Genomic DNA, 24961 nt, shown 5'->3' with positions numbered 1-24961 from the left:
CTGTTATAACCATAATAATAAATAATAACAATATTAACAATAATAGTAATTTTAGAAGGGAATCACTATGCTGGTTTTTCTGTGTGTTGAAAGAAAGGTGAAAATGCTGCACCTTGATGATGTGGGTCTCCCCTCGCCTTACACTAATTGGCTTCCGGATGCTTTTTCTCTTAAGTCTTCATTAGAAACACGCTACCTGGTGCTTTAGAAATGTGAAGATTCTTTTTGTTGTTGTTAAGCAGTTCTTAAAAAAAAAAAAAAAAAAAGGAAAGAAAGAAACTTAATTCAAAGTTTAGTTTCAATATGCTTGAATTTTAATCTCACATTTCTTAGCTGAGGCACATTTTTTCTTTTGGATCAGAAAGCACTCCTGGCTGCTATCGATAGTAAGAAATACCGTCCTGAGACAGATGTCTGTTTCCTCTGCCAGGCTGGTGTGGAAGCCGACCCGTGCCTCCTCCCTCTTCTGAATATCGGAGGAAGCAGAAAGGAGGTATCAAGCTTTCCACCCAAAACATTTTTTCTCACCCTAATGCTCTTGCCATATCCAATGTCTTTTAAAATAGCAGCAAAATGGCTCTGAAAGTCTATGACGTCAGCCCGAGGTCGGTTCCTACGAGCTCAGCTCTCTATTTATGAATCGTGCCTATACTGAGAGCGGGACAAGCTTTGAATTAGGTCAGACCTGGATTTGAATCTCAGTCCTAATACCTTAATTAAGCAGCTTTACCTTTGCATAGTTATGGAACGTAGTGTAGCATAAGACCTTTCCCGAGATCTAGGAATTTCAGTGAAGTCTCATAAACTGTAACAATGGGTGGTAAGTGCCCATACTTTGCAAGAAGTGCTGACATTTCTATGTAGACTTCCTTAGAAAGCGGCCAGACTCATCGTTTCACAATTTGTCCCCATTGCCCAGCTTCATTCTAGATAAGGAAAAGTTAGCGGATACGGTAGAGAAGAGGAGGATTCATTGAAGGGCATAACAGGCTTAGGAAATGCCAGCGTTTTTCTCCTGTACTCCCTTCTTGGCCTCAATCTCTCAAAAACCATTGTTAGAGACAAGGGCCATCTGACACAAAGAACAACGGACATTTCACAATCCTGTTAGCTTTATGGACTAGAGCAGATATCAGCAAACTTTTTTGCAAAGAGCCAAATAGTAAATATTTCAGGTATTGTGGGCCATAGGTCCTCGTTGCAACTATTCATCTCTGCTGTTGTAGAGTGAAAGGCATCATAGATAATACATAAATATGGCTGTATTCCAATACAATTTTGTCTTCAAAAATAGACTGGTCAGATTTGGCCTGTGGGTCATAGTTTGCTGACCCCTGACTTACAGATTTATCCTTTAGTTCTTTTGGTTGGATCACAAATGAACTCCTGGAAGAATGTCTGATGGGTATATGGGAAAATAAAGACCAGAGTATCTTATGACGGCCTTGTTGGGAAAAATTGTAAAAGGTTTTGAAAGGAGCAAAAAAGATAACTGGGTCTTTTTAAATAGAAAGCTAGGCATTTCCTAGAACATTCTCCATAGTTGTGTGATTTCATGGGGTCTCTTCCATCTGCTTTGAGTAACTTTACAATGCTGTAACTTATAGAAAACTGAGTCATGCACATTGGTCCTGTCCATAGACATGCAAGTGAACTTTGTCTAATGGAGAGGTGCTTGATTTCCCTCCCTTCTCCAAAGAAACCAGTTTTATATCTAAGGAAATTATTTTTACTTCAGCATTATTAAGGGCCTAAGTATAAATCTGCATTTTGGATTCTTTTTTGAAGTGATTCTAACATCTTACTGGTTCCCTCATTAATTAATGACTTGCAGATAATCTTTATGCATGTTCTTTTTTTTTTCTTTTTTTGAGATAGAGTCCATCCTCTTGCCCAGGCTGGAGTGCAATGATGCCACCTTGGTTCACAGCAACCTCTGCCTCCCGGGTTCAGGTGATTCTCCCTCCTCAGGCTCCTCAGTAGCTGGGAATACAGGCACCCACCATCATGTCCAGCTAATTTTTGCATTTTTGTAGAGATGAGGTTTCACCATGTTGGCCAGGTTGGTATCAAACTCCTGACCTCAGGTGATCTGCCTACCTCAGCTTCCCAAATTGCTGGGATTACAGGCAAGAGTCACTGCGCCTGGCCTATGCATGTTCATTTTATATTTATGTGAGAGTCATGATATCATCCTTTTATTTATTATTTAATTTTTTTTTTGAGACATTTCATCCAGGCTGGAATGCAGTAGTGTGATCTTGACTCACTGCAACCTCTGCATCCCAGGCTCAAGCTATCCTCCCACCTCAGCCTCCCAAGTAGCTGGGACTACAGGTGCACACTATCACACTCAGCTAACTTTTTAAATAGTTTTTGTAGAGATGGGTTCTCTCTATGTTGCCTAGGCTGGTCTTCAACTCCTGGGCTCAAGCAATCCACCCACCTTGGCCTCTCAAAGTGCTGGGATCTCAGGTGTAAACCACTGTACCTGACAATTTTATCCTTTTGAAAGCAATTATTCTTTAACAGCCAGGAAAGGAGAGAGGACTTAGAGAAAATGTGTTGGGCATCTCTTGTGCATCACTTCAAAGGTTTCTTGGCCACCTACCTCTCATTCCAGTCACTGCTTGTGTTTCCTACAGGTTCAGTGAGACAGGTCCTGGCCTCAGGCCCAAACTGCATAGCCTTCCCTTCCTGGCCTTTGGTTTCTCTGATATAGTGACCCTCAACTCATTTATACGCAACTTGGAATTGTGGAGGGTTAATACCAGTGGGGCCACATGTGGTCAACCAAGAATGAGAGACGATAGATACATGTTTTCTGCTTTCCTCAGCTTACCTGCCACCCCCCAACCCCGGCCACCATCCGCTCAGCTCCAAGGTGCATTTCATAAAGGTCCATAGTCAGCCATGACAGGATGACTACCCCTGTCCTTCACTGGGCTCAACTTCATAAAGCATAACTGCTGTGGCTCTGCCTCATTCTGTCTCTTTCTAGCTCACCTGCTCTCTTGCTTTCTAGAATCATAATCCCAGGTGAACTACCTGCATGCAAGCCTCTGTCTCAGGCCCTACTTTTAGGGAACTCAGACAAAGTCATGCAGAGGCCTGCACTTGAATTGTTTGTTTGTTGGGACAAGGATTCGCAGTGTTTCCTGGAGGCTAATTGACCCTGAGCAGGACAGCCAAGAGTGAACTCTGTTGGAAAAAGCTGTCCAGGAGAAACGTTTTCTGGGACGATGGGGTCCCCACAGAAAGAGATTGTATACGGTGTACAAATAGAGGGTAGGAATTAAGGTGGAGTAAAAGAGACAAGCTTGAAATTGCATTCCTTGCCCTGGGGAAATGGGGTGGTGGGGAGATCTCTGAGGAGGAGCTGAAAACATTTACAGTGAACCCCACAGAAGAGCCAGAGTTTGAATGACTGCTTTGCAAGAGCTATTAGGCATATAAAAAAGAGCTATAAAAAGCATCAGCTAAGAAAAAAAGCTTTTGCTCCTTTAACACTTATTCCATTTACTGCTCTTGACTGTGGAGGAGCTACAGCCAACAGGATGAGTAGGTGAGGAGTTGGATTAAGGATAGGCAGAGAAGAGACCATGTGTCCTCTACTGTCCACTCATGGTCTGAGAAATGGTGGGTTCAGATTAAGGGTGCAGGATGGGAGAAATTCTTAATTGCTAAAGAGATTGAAGTTTTGATTTGGACTGGATTGAACTTTTCCTTTTTTTTTTTTTTTGTTTTTTGTTTTTTGAGATGGAGTCTTGCTGTCACCAGGCTGGAGTGCAATGGCGCGATCACGGCTCACTACAATCTCCACCTCCCAGGTTCAAGCGATTTCCCTGCTTCAGCCTCCCGAGTAGCTGGGACTACGGGCTTGCACCACCATGCCTGGCTAATTTTTTGTATTTTAGTAGAGACAGAGTTTCACCACGTTGGACAGGCTGGTCTCAACCTCCTGACCTCGTGATCCACCTGCCTCGGCCTCCCAAAGTGCTGGGATTACAGGCATGAGCCACCACACCTGGCTGGATTGGACTTTTTAATACCTGAAAATGAAATTCTTTCATTGCCCAAAAATGACTGAAAATCTGTAAAATCTACCTCAGGTATTGTCAAGGGACAGGGAATGAAAAGCTGATAGCATTTAAGGTAGTCTTTCTTGAGTTTGTTCTATTCGAGAAACGACTTACAGCAGTTCTTTAACATCTCTGGTTTTATTTTTCTTGTCTTTAAGATGGGGATACCAAACCTATAGTTTATTCTTAAAGGTTCAGATTCTTGATGTGGTGTATGTTGACTGACTGATTCACTAAAAGAGAGAATGAAGGCACATATTGTCCAAGCTGTGGCTGTTTTTAACTTCATGATTAGACTCCACTGGGCAGATATTTTTACTCTTCGAGTGATCTCAACTCAAATGATCATCATCAAATGTTGCCACCTTCCAACTCTTACAGACTCTCTTGGTTTAAATACTGTCTTAATCACGAGTGTCCCTTTCTCAGGTAACTCAGTTGGATAGATAGGATATTTTGATTGTGGCTTGGATGACATTGTTTCAGTTTCTGTATTATTCTATCAGGGTAGCCCAATGGTTTTCCCATCATTTTTTCCTGATGCTCCTCTGTGTAATTTCCCCATTGTTACCTAAGAACATCAAGGAACATTTCTGCCAAACTTAGCAACAGTATTAGTAAGGAGCAAGGGGCTGCAATGGAAAATTTTTATTCTCAAATGCTCTACCCTGAAGAATTGACTGCTGGGAGCATATACATAAATTTCTGCTTAAAGTCATAAGATGTTATTTGTCACTCAATCAAAATAAAGATGTCATTTTTAGGATGAATTTACAGAATTGCCAGAACCTAATTTTTCTGAGTGAAGCAGGAGATGCCTCCCTCTTTGCTCTACTGTGCTTCTGACTTACGCTTTGTTCTTGCGTTTTTACCTTGCTGAGAGATGCGTATGACAAAGGATTTTGTCTGAGGACTGTGGCCAAGTATGATTTGAGAACATTTTCCAAAAACTCGACTATCAGCAGGAGAGTCTCTCCTCACCCCCACCTCTGCCATTGTCTCTTCCATCTGAATTTACTTTGTACATTTTTTTTTTTTCCACAAGACAGAATAGTCTCATTTGGGGAATCATAAGAAAAAAATTCCTTCTGTGATGTTGGTGCTTGTACCAATTGCCCATAAAGCATTTACAGAGGAGCTATGCATATCCTGTCTTTAATTCCTGGAATGTGCAGAGTCTCACTGACACCAGCAATAGCACATCTCCCACCAGGCTTGATCCAAATATGTGCCTGTCTCCTTTGAGGCAGAGAGGAAGTCTAGAAAATGACATGTCTATTTGGGTGACTGGTGACTGTGTGGAAGCATATATAGCAGCAAGTCTCCAGTAGGGTTGGCTTTCAGCAAAATATCCAAGTCACAAACACTTGGCACAGGTACGTTTTGGTTATTATTTTAGCTTGCTTTTTTCTAAACCCAATCCAGACCTCACTTCCATGTGTCCCAAGCTGCTCGCGGTGCCTTGCTGTCTTCTCAGTCCTACTATCTTAAAGAGGATGGTGGCTGGCCACACAGTCGTATACACTTTGTTGGAAATTGCTGACAATATATTCTAATGTTATTGTTTATACAGGTAATTAACTTAAAAAGGTAATTATTTTTTCATATACCCCCTTCTTTTTCTTTATATTATTTTAAATTATAGAAAATACATGCCTTTTGTAAAATGTTACATTGATATAGAGGAAGATACAATAGAAATTGAACATCCTCTTTTATCTTCTCTCCCACTCTTCAGTCACGCACTCTTCCCCAGAAGCAACCACATTTAAGAATTGGTGTCAGTGATCTATCCTTCCTTTTCAGCTATTGTTTTTGACCGTCTTTTACTTAATTGAATGTTTATTAGCATGCCTATGGGAAAATAGATGAACACATTTAGAATGATATCTCTTGAATTCAGGTATTTATGTGAATATTAGCGCAGGTTTGGTGGAGGGTAAAGAGCTATACTGTACCTGAATTCCAGCTTCTTTTGAGAGCTTTCCATTAATTAGGACAGGTCAATGTTTCCCCAGTTACCATGGCTAACTCAATGCTGACTATCATACAGATTGGTTTTACAGATTATAACATTGGGTATCAGATTTTAAGAAAAATTATTTTAAAGAGTTTCCTTGTATTCTACAGCAAGAAAAAGATCCAATTGGGAGAATAAGAATGAGATAAAGAATCTGAGCTGACACCAAAATGAAAGCCTGTGTGCTGTGAGAAGCATTCAAATAATTTTTTAATGAACTGGTTCCTTTGACTTATTTTAAGATCTATATGTAGGGGGTAATAAATGCATGACAGGAATAGAATAGATGGGAAAAAATTAAACAAGATTCTGCCCCATTAGTTCTGACTGACAAGGAAAAGATAATAGCCAAAACGCAAATGGAGTTTGTTAGCAGAGGGAGATAGTGATAATGGGACTTTCACAAATATATCAGGGAAGAAATAGATAAAAGTTTTTGAAAAGTTCAATAATCAGCAGAGATGGACATAACATGAATGACTCTAAAATGGCTGATCTTCTAGTGTTTAAATTCGGTAATTATGAAAGAAAATAAAGGAGAGTTTAGACCACCAATGAAGAATGAAGAAAATTGCAAACATGGCTACTAAAAATGCAGATAAATGACAGTCTGTACTTGGAACTTAGATATATCAGCACATCTGGTTGGTATGCCTCCTCTCTTGGGTAATACAAGAATTAGCTAATGTGTTTACCAAACTACTTATGATGCATAATTTTTATAAGATAATTGTGCTGATTTAACATGAACTAAATATCTAAATGCATTGAACTCTGGAGCTGCCAATTTTCAAAGAAAGAAAGGAGGGAAATTTCAGTAACAAATATTTGAAGGCACCAGCTCTATGGTTTTATTCTTTAAGTTGACCCCTCTCCACTTTAGCTCAGAAGGCCAATAGTTGAAAAGGATTATGCATAATCCCTTATCTGATGTGAATTTAAGCTAAGAAAATGTAGGCACATTCTTCATCTCATTTCCTTCTCACTCTTGTTTGCAAAAAGGGAAAAAAGCTGTGTTAGTTTATCAAACTCAGGGAAATAATATGGAGGACTGTCTAGACTCCAAAGCATGTCTCCACAGAGGGATCAATTGAAATACGGGAGAAAAGCAGTAGCACTTCCCTTTATCTCTTAATCTTCTACTTCTATTAATATATTCTCCAAAATGAGAAATGAACTAAATTTACTGAAATTTAATGTATTGGTTGGCTTGGATATATTTATTTCAGTGTTCCACAACAGGACATGTTGGTAGACGATTGATGACTTGCTTGCTTTCAGCATCTTGCAACATTTTATAGCCAATCTGTTAAGTGGCTCTATTTTGTAAAAGTAAGCAATTAATTTTTTAGAAATGGGGGTCTCACTCTGTTGTCCAGGCTGGGCTGCAGTGGTACAATCATAGCTCACTGCAGCCTCAAACTCCTGGGCTCAAGTGATCCTCTCACCTCAGCTTCCCAAATAGGACTGCAAGCATGTGCCACCATGCTTGGCTAACTTTTTCTTTTTGAATTTTGTAGAGATGGGGTCTTGCTATCTTGTCCAGGCTGGTCTCAAACTCCTAGGCTCAAGCTATCCTCCTGCCTTGGCCTTCCAAAATGCAGGGATTATAGGTATGAGCCACCTCTCCTGGCCTTATATGGTTTTATAGACAATTTTATCCTGTGTGCATCTCAACCTTTATATGGCAAGTGGACTAAAAGATTCTTGCAAAGATACCAAAGATGAAATATATTAAAAACGATGTAAACAACAGACAAGGGTCAGAAAAAAAAAAGCAGAGCTGACATTTTTGCTACCCCCTACAATATGAGTTCATGGTTCGTCACTTAAGAAGTAAAAGCAATGACAATCTAATGATCTAATTCTTGGACATAAAGCTTGAAAATGTTCTAGAAGACTTTTTGACATGTGAATTGATACCCATAACAAAGGTATTAGCTACTAATAGTATGAAGTCATCATAATTTGCAGAATGTTTACAAGTAGTTTTATTTAACTTTGGTATAGTTTGTTTTGTTTCAGTCCTCTAAGTCTCATGTTAAAGTTTGATCCCCAGTGTTGTAGGTGAGGCCTAATGTGATGTGTTTGGGTCACAAGGGTGGATCTTTCACTTATGGCTTGGTACTGTCCTTGAGGTTGATGAGTGAGTTCTTGCTGTATTAGTCCCCCAGAGAGCTGGTTGTTAAAAAGAGGCCCCACCTTCTCTTGCTTCCTCTTTCTTGCTGTGTGATCTCTGCACATGCCTGCTCCTGTTTGCTTTCTGTCATAAAAGAAAGCAGCCTGAAACCCTCATGAGAAGCAGATGCAGGTACCATGCTTCTTGTACAGCCTGCAGAATGGTGAGCCAAATAAACCTCTTTTCTTTATGAATTACACAGCCTCAGGTATTTATAGCAACACACAAGTGAACTAACACACACTTTATTTCATCTTTTAAATTTTCTAAATTTGCTATGTGTGTAAGATGTATAAATAAGTATCTATATTTCTGGAATGCTTGCTAAACATTTATTGATGGCATACTGAATTAAAAATGCTTGAAGATCACTGTATGTGAGAATGCATTTTAAAAAGAGATGCTGTAGTGATTCCCCAAGGAGTGCTCTATGAAGTGTACGTGTGTTTATTACCTTGTATGTCATATTTAGGTGTAAATTTCATGTACACAATTTGCAGTTGCTAAATTCTTGTGCCTTTCAATGAATTCTTCTACAAGTTGGTCATGGAATTTTCTGTTCTTCCATGGTGTGGAAATATATGAAGACCAACCAAAAGTAGAGACTGTTTATTCAGAGATTGTTATAGCAAGGGAGTCAGCTACCATTGCTTGCATTTTAGCAAAGACTGAAAGGCAAGCAGAAGGGTAGGAAAGCTCTATAGTGGAAAAAAGGGAAGGTTTCAGGTATATTCTGACTGAAGGTTGTTGGCATGGGGAAGCTGGTAGGCAGGGTAACTAGAAGTGGGGCATCCTACGTGATTGGTTAGGGGTACATATTTGGCTTTGTCTGATTGGTCTTAAATTAGAAATGGGGACAAAAATGAGGGAAGCTGTCAGGTTAACCAAATCCTTGCCATTTTGTGCTGTTATTGAAGTTATCATTAAGCTTCTTGGATTGTTACTAGAGATAGGAGTCTGACTTTCTACAAGTCTGATTTCTATTAGGCTGGTTTCCTGGGCTGCTTATGGTAGGTAAAGAGTTGGTTTCCTGGGCAGGTTGCTTCAGGTTGTGGGTCAGCATTCTACTTTTACATATGGTCCAGCCATTGTCCATTTGTATATTTATCTCTCAGTGCCTGTTTAGTTTTATGATGCTCCCTCTACGACTGTGCTTAAAAATGCCTTCCAAGATTTTGCATTAGTACTTTCTGTTTTGACAGTTTGCTAAAAATTATACAAAATGATTTAACATCGTTTCCACCTTCTGAATGTTGCACAACAAAGACAATAGCGCTGAAATCACTGCTCTGGATACTGCTGGGTGCATGTTAATTCTTTTCAGCCTTTGGGGAGGTAGATCTACAGCATCTATAAAGCTCTGTTCCAGAGGGTCTCTGGAGTCTTTCTAATGCTGGGCCTAAGTAGAAAAACTGTGCTAAAAGTAGTTAAGTATATTCCACGCACAGGTGCCCAGCTTCAACTATAAAGATGTTTGTTCCAAGAGGCAAAGTTCTTCTCATTTTCTTAGGATAAATGTATCAAATTGAGATAAAAATTATATTGCTTGTTAAGAAAAAAGAACATTTTAAAATTACCAGTTTTAAAATCTATTGAAATCACCATATACCTTGGTTCTTAAACAAGTATTTCTTAAATTTTATTAAATATATTAAAAGTTTTAGCAATACTTGCTCATGAAAGGGAATTTGGAACAAACAGAACAGTGAAAAGAAGACAAAAAGAGTTATGAAACCCAAAGGAATTATTTTGAAAGTATTTCCTTCTAGTCTTTTTTTTTTTCCTAGATAAAGAATTTAAAAATAATATGTAGCAGTTCCCTCCAGCTGCAGAGAGCTTCAGTTTGCCTTTTTTTTTTAAACTAAAATGGAGGCTGGTTTCTTGCCTTAAGGAGCCCATTGCCTTTCCCGCTGAAGTCTAGATGTTGACATGTAATAAAGCGGGCAGCAGGATGGTGGTGGATGCGGCCAACTCCAATGGGCCTTTCCAGCCCGTGGCCCTTCTCCATATTCGAGATGTTCCTCCTGCTGATCAAGAGAAGCTTTTTATCCAGAAGTTACGTCAGTGTTGCGTCCTCTTTGACTTTGTTTCTGATCCACTAAGTGACCTAAAGTGGAAGGAGGTAAAACGAGCTGCTTTAAGTGAAATGGTGGAATATATCACCTATAATCGGAATGTGATCACAGAGCCTATTTACCCAGAAGTAGTCCATATGTTTGCAGTTAACATGTTTCGAACATTACCACCTTCCTCCAATCCTACGGGAGCAGAATTTGACCCAGAGGAAGACAAACCAACGTTAGAAGCAGCCTGGCCTCATCTACAGCTTGTTTATGAATTTTTCTTAAGATTTTTAGAGTCTCCAGATTTCCAACCTAATATAGCAAAGAAATATATTGATCAGAAGTTTGTATTGCAGCTTTTAGAGCTCTTTGACAGTGAAGATCCTTGGGAGAGAGATTTTCTTAAAACCACCCTTCACAGAATCTATGGGAAATTCCTAGGCTTGAGAGCTTACATCAGAAAACAGATAATAATATATTTTATAGGTTTATTTATGAAACAGAGCATCATAATGGCATAGCAGAGTTACTGGAAATATTGGGAAGTATAATTAATGGATTTGCCTTACCACTCAAAGAAGAGCACAAGATTTTCTTATTGAAGGTGTTACTACCTTTGCACAAAGTGAAATCTCTGAGTGTCTACCATCCCCAGCTGGCATACTGTGTAGTGCAGTTTTTAGAAAAGGACAGCACCCTCACGGAACCAGTGGTGATGGCACTTCTCAAATACTGGCCAAAGACTCACAGTCCAAAAGAAGTAATGTTCTTAAATGAATTAGAAGAGATTTTAGATGTCATTGAACCATCAGAATTTGTGAAGATCATGGAGCCCCTCTTCCGGCAGTTGGCCAAATGTGTCTCCAGCCCACACTTCCAGGTGGCAGAGCGAGCTCTCTATTACTGGAATAATGAATACATCATGAGTTTAATCAGTGACAACGCAGCGAAGATTCTGCCCATCGTGTTTCCTTCCTTGTACCGCAACTCAAAGACCCATTGGAACAAGACAATACATGGCTTGATATACAACGCCCTGAAGCTCTTCATGGAGATGGACCAAAAGCTATTTGATGACTGTACACAACAGTTCAAAGCAAAGAAACTAAAAGAGAAGCTAAAAATGAAAGAACGGGAAGAAGCATGGGTTAAAATAGAAAATCTAGCCAAAGCCAATCCCCAGGTACTAAAAAAGAGTAACATGAAAACGCCCAGGGTTACTTGAATGTTTTTATAAGATAGGAATATATGTCTTCACCATGGCGGGGGGACGTGATTTCACTAACGTTGTATATGAAAATGTCTGCAATAAAAAGTACTTTTAAACTTTGTAAAAATAATAATAATAATAATAATATGTAAATAGAGCTATTGTTTTCCAAGTTTTTTTTTTTTTTTTTTTGGTCTTCTTGCTCACTTCAACATATAGAGCATTCTGTTCTTACAAAAAGTTCTGCAAAGCATTCCCTGTAATTCTGCCCCATTCATCTTATACTCCTTATCTGGCTTAAGTGAGAAAATAAGAGGAGGAGGTAGCAGCTCACTTGCTAGAAAACCACATTGAATTGTGTCATTGTGTTTCTATTCTCCAACCTGTAGACTCAGGAGGAATTAAGGGAAAATGATGTGATTAACCACTTTTCTATATAAGCCAATAAAGATACATGCATATTCTATTATGATTTCCCTGCTCTATTCTTCCCCTCTCCTACTGTTTCCACAGCAGCATGGACCCTGAGGCTGACTTGTCTGACTACACAAAAGGAAAGAGGGTGTTGTACATTGATTCAAAAAGGGTGTGAAAATACCTGTATTATATGGGAAGACATAATATGCTTATAAGTAGGCCGAGTGCCGTGGCTCACGCCTGTAATCCCAGCACTTTGGGACGCCAACGCAGGCGGATCCCTTGATGTCAGGAATTTGAGACCAGCCTGGCTAACATGGTGAAGTCCTGTCTCTACTAAAAATATAAAAATTAGCCTGGCATGGTGGTGTCTGCCTGTTGTTCCAGCTACACTGGAGGCTGAGGCAGGAAAATTGCTTTAACCTGGGAGGTGGAGGTTGCAGTGAGCCAAGATCACATCACTGCACTCCAGCCTGGGCAACAGAATGAAACTCTGTCTCATAAACAAACAAACAAACAACAACAACAACAAAAATAATATGCTTATAAGTAAACATATTTTGCTATTTAATTTGAACATGATGTCATTAAACACAGTATGAATTTTGTTTTTGCTGGTATTTTCAACGCATGTGCTCCCTAACCTCTTTTATCCCTGAGGGTTATTTTTACTTACTCTGGGATATGAAGGAGTGGTAAAAAAGAATTTAGCAATGTTGGATTTACTGTAGTTGCTGTGAGTTTGTCCTGACTTCTCAACACTCGCGGGTCCATAGCTTTTCACAGATGGATATCCTTAACCAACTCTAAGGAGGTGGTCAATATCTATCAACAGCCATGGAGAAAGGGAACCATTCTTCTCCATGGGCCAGGTAATTCTTTACCAGCACGTCTCTGAAAGAAGGGGTTTAGGTAGTGATTGTCAATGCCCCTTGGAGATAGGGTGTGGCAGTATGAGGGTGGGTTGGTAGATCAAGTATTGCACTCTAATCTGGTTACCTTGTATAACACAGGAGACCTCACTACCAAAGTATTAGGTGAGAAGACAGGATTCTAAAAATTGTAGAAGGGAATTTCATGGAAATTTTGATCTTTTGTTATGCACAGATTAAAAAGGAACTTCAGAGTTATGTTTGTCACCCGGAGTCAATAAACATCTGGCCTCTATTTAGTCTTGGTAATCAGTCTTAACACCAAAAGGCAAATGTCAACGTAAGGCAACAACTCGGGAGATCAAGACCATCCTGGCTAACACAGTGAAACCCCGTCTCTACTAAAAATACAAAAAATTAGCCGGGCATGGTGGAAGGCAGCTATAATCCCAGCTACTTGGGAGGCTGAGGCAGGAGAATGGCATGAACCTGGCAGGCGGAGCTTGCAGTGAACCAAGATCATGCCACTGCACTCCAGCCTGGGCAACAGAGTGAGACTCCATCCAAAAAAAAAAAAGCATTCCACAGTTCTCTGCACTACCTTTCTTCTCTGACATCCATCCTTTCTCGCCTTCCTTTTCCACAGCCCATAGCTACCTCCTTTATAGGAATCCTCTCCCCCACTTCAATTCTCTTTCCTCCCCATCTCTTGCATTTCACAGAATAGGCTACTCCTCAATACGGAAATAATGATATTCAGAGAACTCTTTGCACTTTGCCAATTTTACACTGTATCTGCTCAGTGAATGCCAAAGCTTCTCTACCTCCTGATTTCTGCTGCCTCTGCAGAGGTCTTGAGGGGTGAGATGATAAAAGGGGAGTCAAACTTTTAACTCTGGCCTGTAGTTAGAGTTTATCTAATTTTTGCTACTTTCCTTATGGTCTGTTTGATAATTTTTCTTTTCTCTTTCTCAATATTTTCATCTTATGCAATGGGAACTAATAATCTTGACTTTTATCATATGATAAGAGCATTATTCATTCTTCTTGCTTGCTCTAGGAATGTATAGAACAAAGCTTTCCTACAGTGACGGAACATGAAGGGCACCTGCCCAAATCATTTCTCATTTTATTAATCCATAGGAGTTTCTAGAATGCTGCTCTAGTCTGTTAATTCTGAAAAGAGTTTCCATGAATATTCAAGAAGATTATCCTACTAGTATAATAGTAATCGTAAGTATTTTCTATATTAGAATATTATTAACATCTTTGTTTCAGATTATATCCCATTCCATCCATGTTAAATAATTTGCTAAACATTTCAAATCATAGCTAATATTTAGGTTGTGGTTGATTAAATTGTTACATGTAAGACTGCTCTGAACATCTTGGCACATCGTTTATCTGAAGTTTAGATTAAAATAGCATCCCAAAACAAAAAGCTTTCTAATAAAAAGAGACTCTGGAAACACATAGTTCTTTTATTTTTTCCTTTATATTGATCTTTAAAAATCTACATAATACATTTTTTGGTATTATGTTATTAAAAATAATCCAATTAATATATGTTTCATTATAATACCAAAGGTCAGTGAATACTTATTTCCTCCATTGTGTCTTTCTATTTGTGTATTGTGTTAGTATTTAATAGGACACGTTAGTGAAACTTAATTTCTTATTTATTAAATTAAAAGTACATTCTTTTAATTGAAAATTAGTTAATGTGGCAGTTAAATAGTGAAATGTTAATTTGAAGAAATAGACTGAATTATGTGGTTACTTTCTCAAATATATTTTCTGAATTGCTTACAAACTGAAAGATATTATATTAAATTCTTCTCCAAAGGATTACACCTAACGGGTAATTTCAAAATCTGAACCAATTTATATAAAAATAGAAATAAATTAAGATTCTCTTTTGAATCATCTATAAAATAAAAAGGAATTATTATTACTTCAAAATTTTTATACCCATTAACACTTCCAGTAAAAGTGCTTAATCTCTGCATATTTCTTTATAAAACTTAGTTTAATTTTTGGGAAACCTGGCCATTAAATATAATGAGTAGAAAAGTAAATCATTTTTAGGTTTTAATTTGACATCTAATCAAATATGTAATGATCATCTGGGTTGTGCAGTGTAAATAGAAATACCAGGTAAACTCATTGCATTCAAAGAATAATCAAAATGAAAGAGGCAAAACATAGACTTATACAATGTTGATTAATTTATCTAAACCTCATTTTAATTGGAGAATTGGACCATCTGAGTGTCACAAGTAATACTATATAAATACCAAAATTGTAATCAAACTTTTATGATGAAGTATAATTTGATAAACAGGCTAACTGTTTTGGGAGTGGGCTAGGGAGTGTGTCAGGGAGAACTCCTGAGACACAAGGGATTTTTATTCTATCCAAACCTCCCTAACCAGTGGCTATGTGGAGAACCCATGGAAGGTGTGTAAAGAACAAAGCTTTCCTACATGGACAAACTGTGAAGCATGTCCAACCCAAATCACTGTTCTTTTTATCAAGCCATAGGATGGCAATTGTGCAAGGAGGTTCCGCAACTATTTAGGAAGGTTATCCTGCAAATATAACACTGACCATAAGTATTTCATGATCCGCAGTTTCTCCAAATCAGTTTGGAGCACGTGAGTCCTGGTGAGGGAGTAATAACAATGGAAGACTAGCTTCAGAGAAATACAGAAAATCTGACAGAGGTTATTGCAATTTAAGCAAAAGTACCATGAAATTTATATGACAAAGATGAACAAGCATAAGGAGCAAACTTCATTTTCACTGAGTGTAATGGGTTGAATGGGCCAGATGCCAAGACAGATATATTAAGAAATATTGGGGAAAGTGTCTGGAATGATAAAAAGCATAGGGAACAGATACAGGTGGAGAAAGCCTTCAGATCATAATAAAGGTTTGACACCTATGAAAGGAGAAAGGGAGGAAAAGAACATCACTTTGAAAGAGACTCAGACTGCAGGACACATGGCATTGGAGAAAATCTCAACCAGGCATACAGCCAAATCAAGGCAGAGGCTGACTGTGCCAACTCCAACCATAAAGAATGAAGACATTTTAAGTAAGATCAAAAGTAAATTACACACGAAAGGGTGCTTGAATTTGTAGTAGCAGAAGATTACAAAGGGAAAGGAAATACATTTTAAAGACAGATGATTGGGATTTCAGTTTCTGGCAATATATGGCAGACTAGATGGCATAAAAATAACAATAGCAAGAAAATCTTGGGCTATAAAACAGCTGAAACTGTTTGATAAAGTATAGCAAAGGCATTTCTAAATGAAGATCTGACCATTGCAGAAAGTCAAAGGAGTCCTAGGGACCAAAGACGAAAAGGAGCCTGAGGAACTGAGCTGAATGTGAGAGTTAACTTTTGACTGCTTTGGGATGGAGGTGGAGTGCTGATTCTGAAAACTATGGGCATATATTTTAATGACCATCAGAAGGACAAGAGGAGCTGAATCTCTGGTCTGTGTAAGGAGTGGAATTAGAAGAGAAAAGGACTTTATCTTAAATCTCCACATATAGGAACCTAACAAATGAAAACGGTGTAGGAGAAGACAACTAAGCAAATATGAAGAAGTAAATACCAAACTACAAAGCTACCTTCCAGCCCAAGGAGAGGGGGAAAACAATCTTGTTTTTTTGACTTGTGTTCTGGGTGGGGGAAAAAGTGTGATATCATAATTATGGCTCTACACTCAAGTACGTTGTTACACTACTTTTATAATTTTGTAATCTGCAAGTCAAGAATTTATGGTCAACATCAGTCTGGGTCTGATAATATCCCTTGGTGGTCTGACAGAGGCAAACACAAAGGATTTGTAGGGGAATGTAGGATTGAGGAATGCTGAATGGAAAGGAATGGGATAATATATGCAACAGAAACATTAACTTGGAGTAAGCTGGTATAGCTACATTTGATTCTGGCCAAGAAGGTCTTTAGGGTTAAAAGGATTACTAGACCTGGTGCAATGGCTCATGCCTGTAATTCCAACACTTTGGGAAGCTAAGGCAAGAGGATTGCTTGAGGCCAGGAGTTGGAAACCAGCCTGGACAATACAGTGAGACACCATCTCTAAATAATAATAATAATAATAATAATAATAATAATAATAATAAATTAGCTGGGTGCTGTGGCATGTACCTGAAGTCCTAGCTGCTTAGGAGGCTGAGGCGAGAGATCACTTGAGCCCAGGAATTCAAGATTACAGTGAGCTATGATCTTGTTGCTGTACTCTAACTTGGTTAACAGTTCAAGACCCCATCTCAAAGAAAAATTTTCAGGAGGTAATATGTGCTATGAAAAATAATGAAATAGTGTGAGAGGAGAAAGAAAAACAATACAGGGGTACTACTTTTCATAGGGTGGTGAAAGAAAGTTTTAAAAATACGATGACATTTGAGCTAAGGCCCAAAGGAAGAGCAGGCATAAGCAATGTAAACATATGAGGGAAGATCTTTCACAGCATAGGGATTAGCAAGTGCAATGTCCTTCAGGTAAGAGTATGCCTAATGTGTTCATGGGACAGGGAGGAAGTCAGTATGATAGGAGGGGAGTGTATCATGCAGTAAGTGGCAAGAAATAATATCCAAAAAGTCACAGGGGGTCAGATTACTGAGACCTTGATGGCCATTGTAGCAATTTTGGATGTTTTTTTTTTTTCAGAGTGAGATAGAAAGTCTTTGAGCAAAGGTGTGTTTTGTTTTAAAAGACTTACTTGGGCTGTAGTACAGAGTTTGGACTGTTCCGAGGGCAAGGAAAGAAACAGAAAGACCAGTATGAGTGCTATTGCAATAGTCCAGATGACACACGTTTGTGACTTGGACCACTGGAGGTGAGGAGAAGGAATCAGGTTTTGGTAAATTTCAAAATAGAGTCCATGGGATTTGATGTGAGAGAAAAAGAGGAATGCAGACAATAACCTCACACATTCTAGTTTGAGCACCGGAAAAACAAGAGTTGTCAGTTACTGAGAAGGAGAACAGCAGAGAAGTAGCAGGTATGGGTGGGAAAATTAAAAGTTGGACATGAATACCTAATAAAGAAAATGATGTAAATTTCAAGGAGCAGAGGATAATTTAATGGTCATAGTGTGGATTGTAATATACTTTTCCCTTTAATGGACTGATCAAGTAGACAAAACTTCAAGTATAAAAGATTTGAGCAGTGTTATTAAGAGGTTTTATTTAATGGAAATACATAGACTCCTGCAAAATGGTGTCCTTTAAAACATGTGTACAACATTTATAAAAACTATCCATGTACTGGACCAGAAAACAAGACTCAACAAATTTCAAAGGATTGGTAATCCACAGATTACTTTAACCACAACACAATCAAGGAATAAATCAACAACAAAAGAGAACTGAGGGATAATTAAAAGAAAGATAGCAGGCTGGAAAGAAAAGGACTTTAGAGAAATGAAGTATCACTAACAGTATTTCCAAGAAGCTGTATCTGTATCTGAACAAGCTCAATGTATTTGGTTACATCTGGGGGTGGGATAGGCTATTCATCTCGCCTGCTTTGTGATTAGGAGTTCCCTTGAACGAGGCTAATTTTGGTTCTCTTCAGGAACAACTCAGGGATCCCTATAACTTGGGTAGTTCACTTCAGGGTGATTCATTTCTTGGAATTTGTAAATCTCTTAAGAATTTTTTTCTTTTTAAACTTGTACTAAAATCCACATCATTTTAGCTTTCCAAAAGTAGCTATGGTCGCTGGACCCGCCAACCTTGTTCTGTACAGGCTTGAGTGTCTGGATGGTTCTTGGAATGCTAAAGCTGTCCTGAATTCAAAGATATGAGAGAAGACAGGGGCCTCCTTTGGTGTTTCTGCTGTAGGTGTCAAGGACTTATCCTTCCCTGCTGCATAACTGGCACACATGGTAGTTGGTAGTGTTAGGAAACCAGCCATGAGCTGGTCCTGACTTGCATAGCTCCCTTAAGCTACCATGACCATCTTAGAAACATGCACCAGCAGTCCATCCAGGGAAGCTCTGTAGCTTCCTGTGATACCTGGTCCTCTTTCCGAACTTACCCCTGCTCGGCTCCAGCTCTCCACTTCTGCTTCTGGTCTTTCTGGTTTTGGACTTTCCTCCTCATACCCCATAGGGCAGATGCTGTTGTGTTTCCACATATGACATTGAAACATCTGTTGATTGACTTCATGTGTTTGATTTTTATTGTTCCTTTATACTATGTTTTTCTTCAGTTAAACATCCCTCTCTAGGTACTTTCAGTCCAGTTTAAGAATCTGTCTCCAGTACTCCCGGGACCTGGGCTGAGAAGGTGCAGAGCTCGCAGTAGTCAGTCTGGAATCAGGGCCTGTGTAGATTGGGATAGTTATTCTATCGTTTTCTAATTAGGGTTTTTTTTTCTGACAAAAAGTAATAAGTAATTGAGGAAATTGAAAAATGAAAAGAATATAAAGAAGAAAATACGCACTCTTCTAAGTCAGTGGGTATCCCTTGTTCAGTGGGTATTCCACTTCTAACACTCAGGGGTATCCTTTGTTAGCATTTTGGTGCATGGTGTTACCAGTTCCCACTTAAGCTTTCTATGCATATAAATTACTAAATGAATGGATTTTTAGAAGAATTTAATTATACTCTGTGTACAGAGCTTTAGGCTACTTTTTTCTTTAACATAAATGCATATTACCCCAACTTTATAAAAATCTTCATAAACACAATTTTAAATGCTTGTTTAATATTTAAACATATGTATAGCCTTTACACTTAATATTTTATTGAAAATTTTAAAATTTGTGTTATTTTTTTCCTGGGAGGCTTGTATTTTTCCTAATGAAACAATGACATTTGCTAGTATTATTTATTTTTTATCGTATTTTCTAAAGTCGATGTCTTACATATCTAATTATTTTCCTTTCAAAAAAAGATGATAAACACTGGGATTCTTAAAGGAAATGTAATTTTACCTTTGTGAAAGAATTCAATTATTTGAGTTTCCTATCATGAGTAAATTAGCTTTGGATATTTTTAAAGATTCAGGATCTTATTAACTTAACAGAGTAACAACTAAATCTCCGGATCCTTTAGGAATGAGACATAATATCTCAGGAAGGCCAGAAAAGCAAAATTTCACTTTTTGCTTTCCATTTCTAGGGATAGTAAAAATCACACTTCTAAAAATGTTCCCAATGCTTCCAGACCAACAAATATCTCCTTTTATAAACGATTATAAACTTGAACAGAAAAAATTTTCATTTCATCTCTTTATCTCCACAGTATTCAGCCCAAGCTCCACCACTTGCTGGTTGTGAGTTTTTGGACAAATTATTGAATCTCCCGAATACTCAGTTTCCTCATGTATAAATGGAGTAATAATTGTACCTTCCTCATTGGGCTGTGGTAAGGATTCAGCATACTCTGCACAGTGGCTAGCCTGGATCATTGCATTTTAGATATTATTAATATTGTTGCTATTTTATTGGTGGACATAGCAAAACATGATAGTTAATATTGTGGACTCTGGTGTAAGAGTTGTTGGTTCAAACTTGGCCTGCAACTTACTAGTTCTGTGGCCTTGGGAAGGCATGTAACCTCTTATGCCTCAGTTTCTCATTTGCAAAAAGGATACAATAGTATCTACCCCATGGCATTTTTATGAGGATATATACACACACACACACATATACACACACATATATATATGTATATATAGGTATAGATAGATTGATAGATAGCACTGAGAACAATGTCTACTAATTGCTATCTAAGTGATTGTTTGACTGAAATAAAATGCATAATACATTTTTAAAGCAAAAAGTGAATGGTGTAATTACAAAGCAAACTAAATCGTGTCGCTCCATCTTCTTACATATGCCAATATTTCTTTTTCTCTGAAGTATTCAGTAACCAGCTGAACTGCAAAATCTGAGATTGTTAGCCTGAAGGGTCCTCAACTTGACCAATATCCAAGGAAGCACTTGTAGTACTGGTAGGGTGTGAGGTTACTGCTTCAGAATCATCAACATCTGAGATGAGTCAGCTGATGCCTACTCATAGATTCTTCAGTAGAGCCCAAGAATAGTAGAGAAGTATCATGAATAGGTGGCCTTCTCTCTATATGTTCATGGGACTATTGCCATCCTTTCAAGTACAGAAAGGTAGTTGTGGATTAGAGAGATGAATTTGCTTTTAGAGATTCAATGTCTTGGACTGTTCCTGGGCAAAAAGGAGTTCATGTAGGAATGAAAATTAAACAGTGCAATTCCATTACTCTTATACTAAGACTCTTCATAAAGTATGACCCAATAGAGTAGAAGACTTTCAAACAAAGGAAAATTATTTTTCACAAGGCAAAGGAGCATTTGGATTATTTCCCTATGTTGTAGACATCTTAAGAGTTCTTCAGATGAGGTCCGAAGTGCAGCAGAACATAATCATTCCACTTGGAAGACAGCCATGGAATGGGATGACTGAATAAATACTACCATCTAGCATCATTTCTCTCAGGCTTTAGTAGGACGTGGGCAAGGTTGGGGAGGGATTTCTTGCCAAATTCTAAATTTAAACCCAGAGAGAAGGCAGTCCAGTCCAGGGGCCACTGTGCCTCCATTATGAACCTTCATAGACTATTATTTATTTATTTATTTTAATGATAGATTTAGGGAGTAAAAGTGCAGTTTTGTTACATGGATATATTGCTTAGTGGTGAAGTCTGGGCTTCTAGCCAGAATCGTGTACATTGTACCCAATGCTAGTATTTCATCCCTCACCTCCACCATCCCACCATCACACGCTGCCAAGTCTCCAATGTCTATGATTCCACCCTCTGGGTCCATGTAATTTCATTGATTACTTTAAAATTGTATTTTGATTGTTAGGAGGCAGAGTTGGTTTTGAACATCTATAATTTGAAAATGTGACTGGAAATGTGATAGTCAGTTTGCATGGATAGGAATATACTTTTGCTGCTGGCCTTTTCTTCAATATATTATTCTGCCGACAAATTAGGGCCATTAAAAATTCCTTGCAGTAGAGGCAGTTGATTATTTAAGGTAAGACTGTGGATACCTCTGTCAGCCTTTGACAGAAGACACAAACCATAATTCAGAACCTGTAATGTAAACCTTGAAACAACTGAGTAACTTAACAGACTTGAATCAAGCATAAACAATGAAGTGGTTTGAAAGGGTTGGTCTCCCCAAAATGTCACGTTCCACGGAAGAATGCTTTCTCTATTTGATCTGTCACTAGAGCTCTCAAAACATGACACTCCTTGAACACAATATACTTTGATGATAAACTAGATTAACTTTCCCAGTACAAGTGAAAGGCCACCTGTTGCCAGAATGGCCATATTCCTCGTTGGCTGTCTTGTAGCTGTCATCACTTCAATGCAATCTGCAGCCGACATGCTGGAATATAATGAATATGTCAGAAGTTGGAGGTCAGCCATCCAAGTACATGAAAACTTGGCTCGCCTACAGTGTCAGCATGGAGGCCTCCCTATCATCTTGTGCAAAGGATTTCTGCACCACTTGATTTGTTTGCACAGGGTTTGTTGCTGTTGGATGGGGCGTATTTCTGAGAGGCTTTTTGACAGCCCATTCAAATATTTTCAGTGTGGAAAAACAGGGCTTCTGGTTTCAAGCTCTTCAAATAATAGGTGTTGTGAAATGCTGTGGAAGCTGATGGTGGTGGGGATCTGTTGTTGGTTTTAGTGTAAAAACACCCATAGAGACTGTTAGAAGTGTTTTGGTTGGAGTGGAGAGGAAGATGGGTTGGAAGATCAGAGCTACTGAGGGGATCTCAGTGGTGCTCAGTTCCTACCTTCTCCTGCCCATCCTTCACTTTCAATGGTATTGGGTCATGTGGACCACAAGTTCTAGGCACTGGAAGGTGTAAAATAGCACATCAGTTGTAGTTATATGCTATACATTTATCATAGAGAAAGTGCAATATGCATCTATGTTCCCAGGCCACAATGCTGAGGAATAATGAAAGGCTTTTGTTCACTCATGGCATGTCTATTTGTTCCCTGTTTTTTCTCCCAGTAAAATCTGATTTGGCTAACAGCACCCACCAAAAAGAGGTCCTCTGAAGTCTTGGTCAGTGTAATGAAAGGATCATGAGTAATTCCACTGGCTGAAAGTAAGAGAGTTTAAAAGCAGTCTTAGCTGTTGTGAAATGTTTGCCCCAAACCTTTAAAGACGTTGTGAAATGTTTGCCCCAAACATAAAAGAATTCTGTCCTTGGCTGTAGCTAGGGCAGAATTTCTCAGCCTTGGTACTCTTGACATTTTGGATCAGATCACTCTTTGTTATTGGGGGCAGTTCTGTGCATTTTAGGATGTTTGGTACCTCCCCAGTCATGACAATGAAAATCTCTCCACATGTCCCAAACTGAATATCCCAAAAATTGGATATCCCAAAATTGCCCCCAGTGGAGAACCACTGAGTTAGGGGCATACACAGGTCCTAGAAGGATATTACATTGAAATATCATAAAGAAGCAAATTGTACGCATAAACCCATCCTCCCAACTTTACCTCCTCAGTTTTAACATCAAAATATCAACTGAATAGGAGGAGGATGCTTCTTGTACTCTACACCATAATTCACATTCATACATCCTAAGCATGTGAGTTTGGGTGGCCAAGGATGCAAGATCATGTTTGTTTTGGTAATAGCAACAATATTAGTTCTCATTTACTGAGAAACCGAGCCATGTACTAAGTCACCTATGTGTGTTATTTCACTTGCTCCTCACGACAAATGTAGAGGTTAACTATATTATTACCTTGCTTTCTTATCAGATGAGTACACTGAAGTTTTGAGCATTTAAACTGCTTTCCCAAGCTCGTACCCTTTGCGGGTGGCAGTGGTTTCAGCCAGAGCCTGTATGTTGAAGTCTTTCTGCATAGTTCTCCCTCTGTGGCTGAATCACAGTGGAAGGAAGCCTGCTCCCGGGCTCTGAACTGTTATTGGTCCTCAACAGCCGATGCTCAGCAGATTTCTTTCTAGCACTTTCACATAATTTAGACCTCAATGAGTCACATCCTATAATCGTTTTATGAGAACAAAGTGGCAAATAGCTAATTTAAAATTATCCCTGTCAAGAGAAGATAAGAAAATTACGTGTGGGTTTGATAAAAAACATTTTACATCTCTTCTAAAACACTTGTTAAATTTTATCGAGCTGTGACCTTATAAACTTAGACCTATAATGTATCAGCAAGCTACATGCTCACTAGGAATCCAAATCCCCACTCAATATTCACTTTGAATTAATTAACTCAGTGTTTAATTTTGCTATTTGTTTCCATCATCTTTAACATTTCCTACATGTGGTGACAAGGAGAAATATCTGACTACCGCTCACCTTTTTTTCTCTCTCTCTTGTTCTGCTAGTGGAGGTTTAAAAACTAGTGAAATGGTCGAGTCAAAAACATTGAGCAAAACAAAACAAAATAAAAACAGAGACACCAAATAATCCACAGCCTGAAAAATGAACTAACAAATTTGCCCTTATTTGTGTTATCTTAGTCCAATGCTGGAGTTCCTTTCCTCCTTTATTTATACATTTTTAAAATCTTCCCTTCAGTTTATCTCCATTTATCCTGCTACAATTCCCCAAATTTGATATAAAAGTAATATAAGAAGAATCTTTCCTCTTCTTTTCTATTTTAATCTGTGCATTAGGCCATTTCTTTGTTAGTAGTTATTAGACACTCAGCAAATGTTTACTGTCATACAGAGCTCAGTTGACAAATCAGAGTAGAAAACACATCAAAACAGAAGAGATAGACAAAACTTAGCTATATGGAAAAGAACTCTACTGCCATTAAATGGTACAGGACAGAAAGAATGGTGAATTGTTAATCCCATATTTCACGGATTCCTTTTTAAGAACTCTTTTCATGGAGAATTTCAAACATATACGAAAGTAGAAAGAATAGTAAATGAACATATACTTGTCACTCAGCCCCAAAAGCCAACCATCCGTGGCCTTGTCTAGACTGTATTAATTACCTATTAAGATGAAATGAGTCATCCCATATTGTAGCAGCTTAAAACAAAATACATCTATTATTTCACAGTTTCTGT

At 38.4% G+C, this 24961-nt stretch overlaps 1 long non-coding RNA gene and 1 pseudogene across 2 annotated transcripts in view; both read left to right on the top strand.

Moving 5' to 3' along the window:
* The window catches only part of LOC139358097 (uncharacterized), a 60297-nt gene that overhangs the window by 16921 nt on the left and 18415 nt on the right, over positions 1 to 24961 (top strand). The gene's annotated exons all lie outside the window — the stretch shown is intronic.
* LOC105498727 (serine/threonine-protein phosphatase 2A 56 kDa regulatory subunit gamma isoform pseudogene) lies at positions 10103 to 11678 on the top strand (annotated as a pseudogene).

The sequence above is a fragment of the Macaca nemestrina genome, chromosome 14 (assembly GCF_043159975.1).
Source record: "Macaca nemestrina isolate mMacNem1 chromosome 14, mMacNem.hap1, whole genome shotgun sequence".
Taxonomy (NCBI): domain Eukaryota; kingdom Metazoa; phylum Chordata; class Mammalia; order Primates; family Cercopithecidae; genus Macaca; species Macaca nemestrina.
This window is presented reverse-complemented; position numbering and strand designations above follow the sequence as displayed.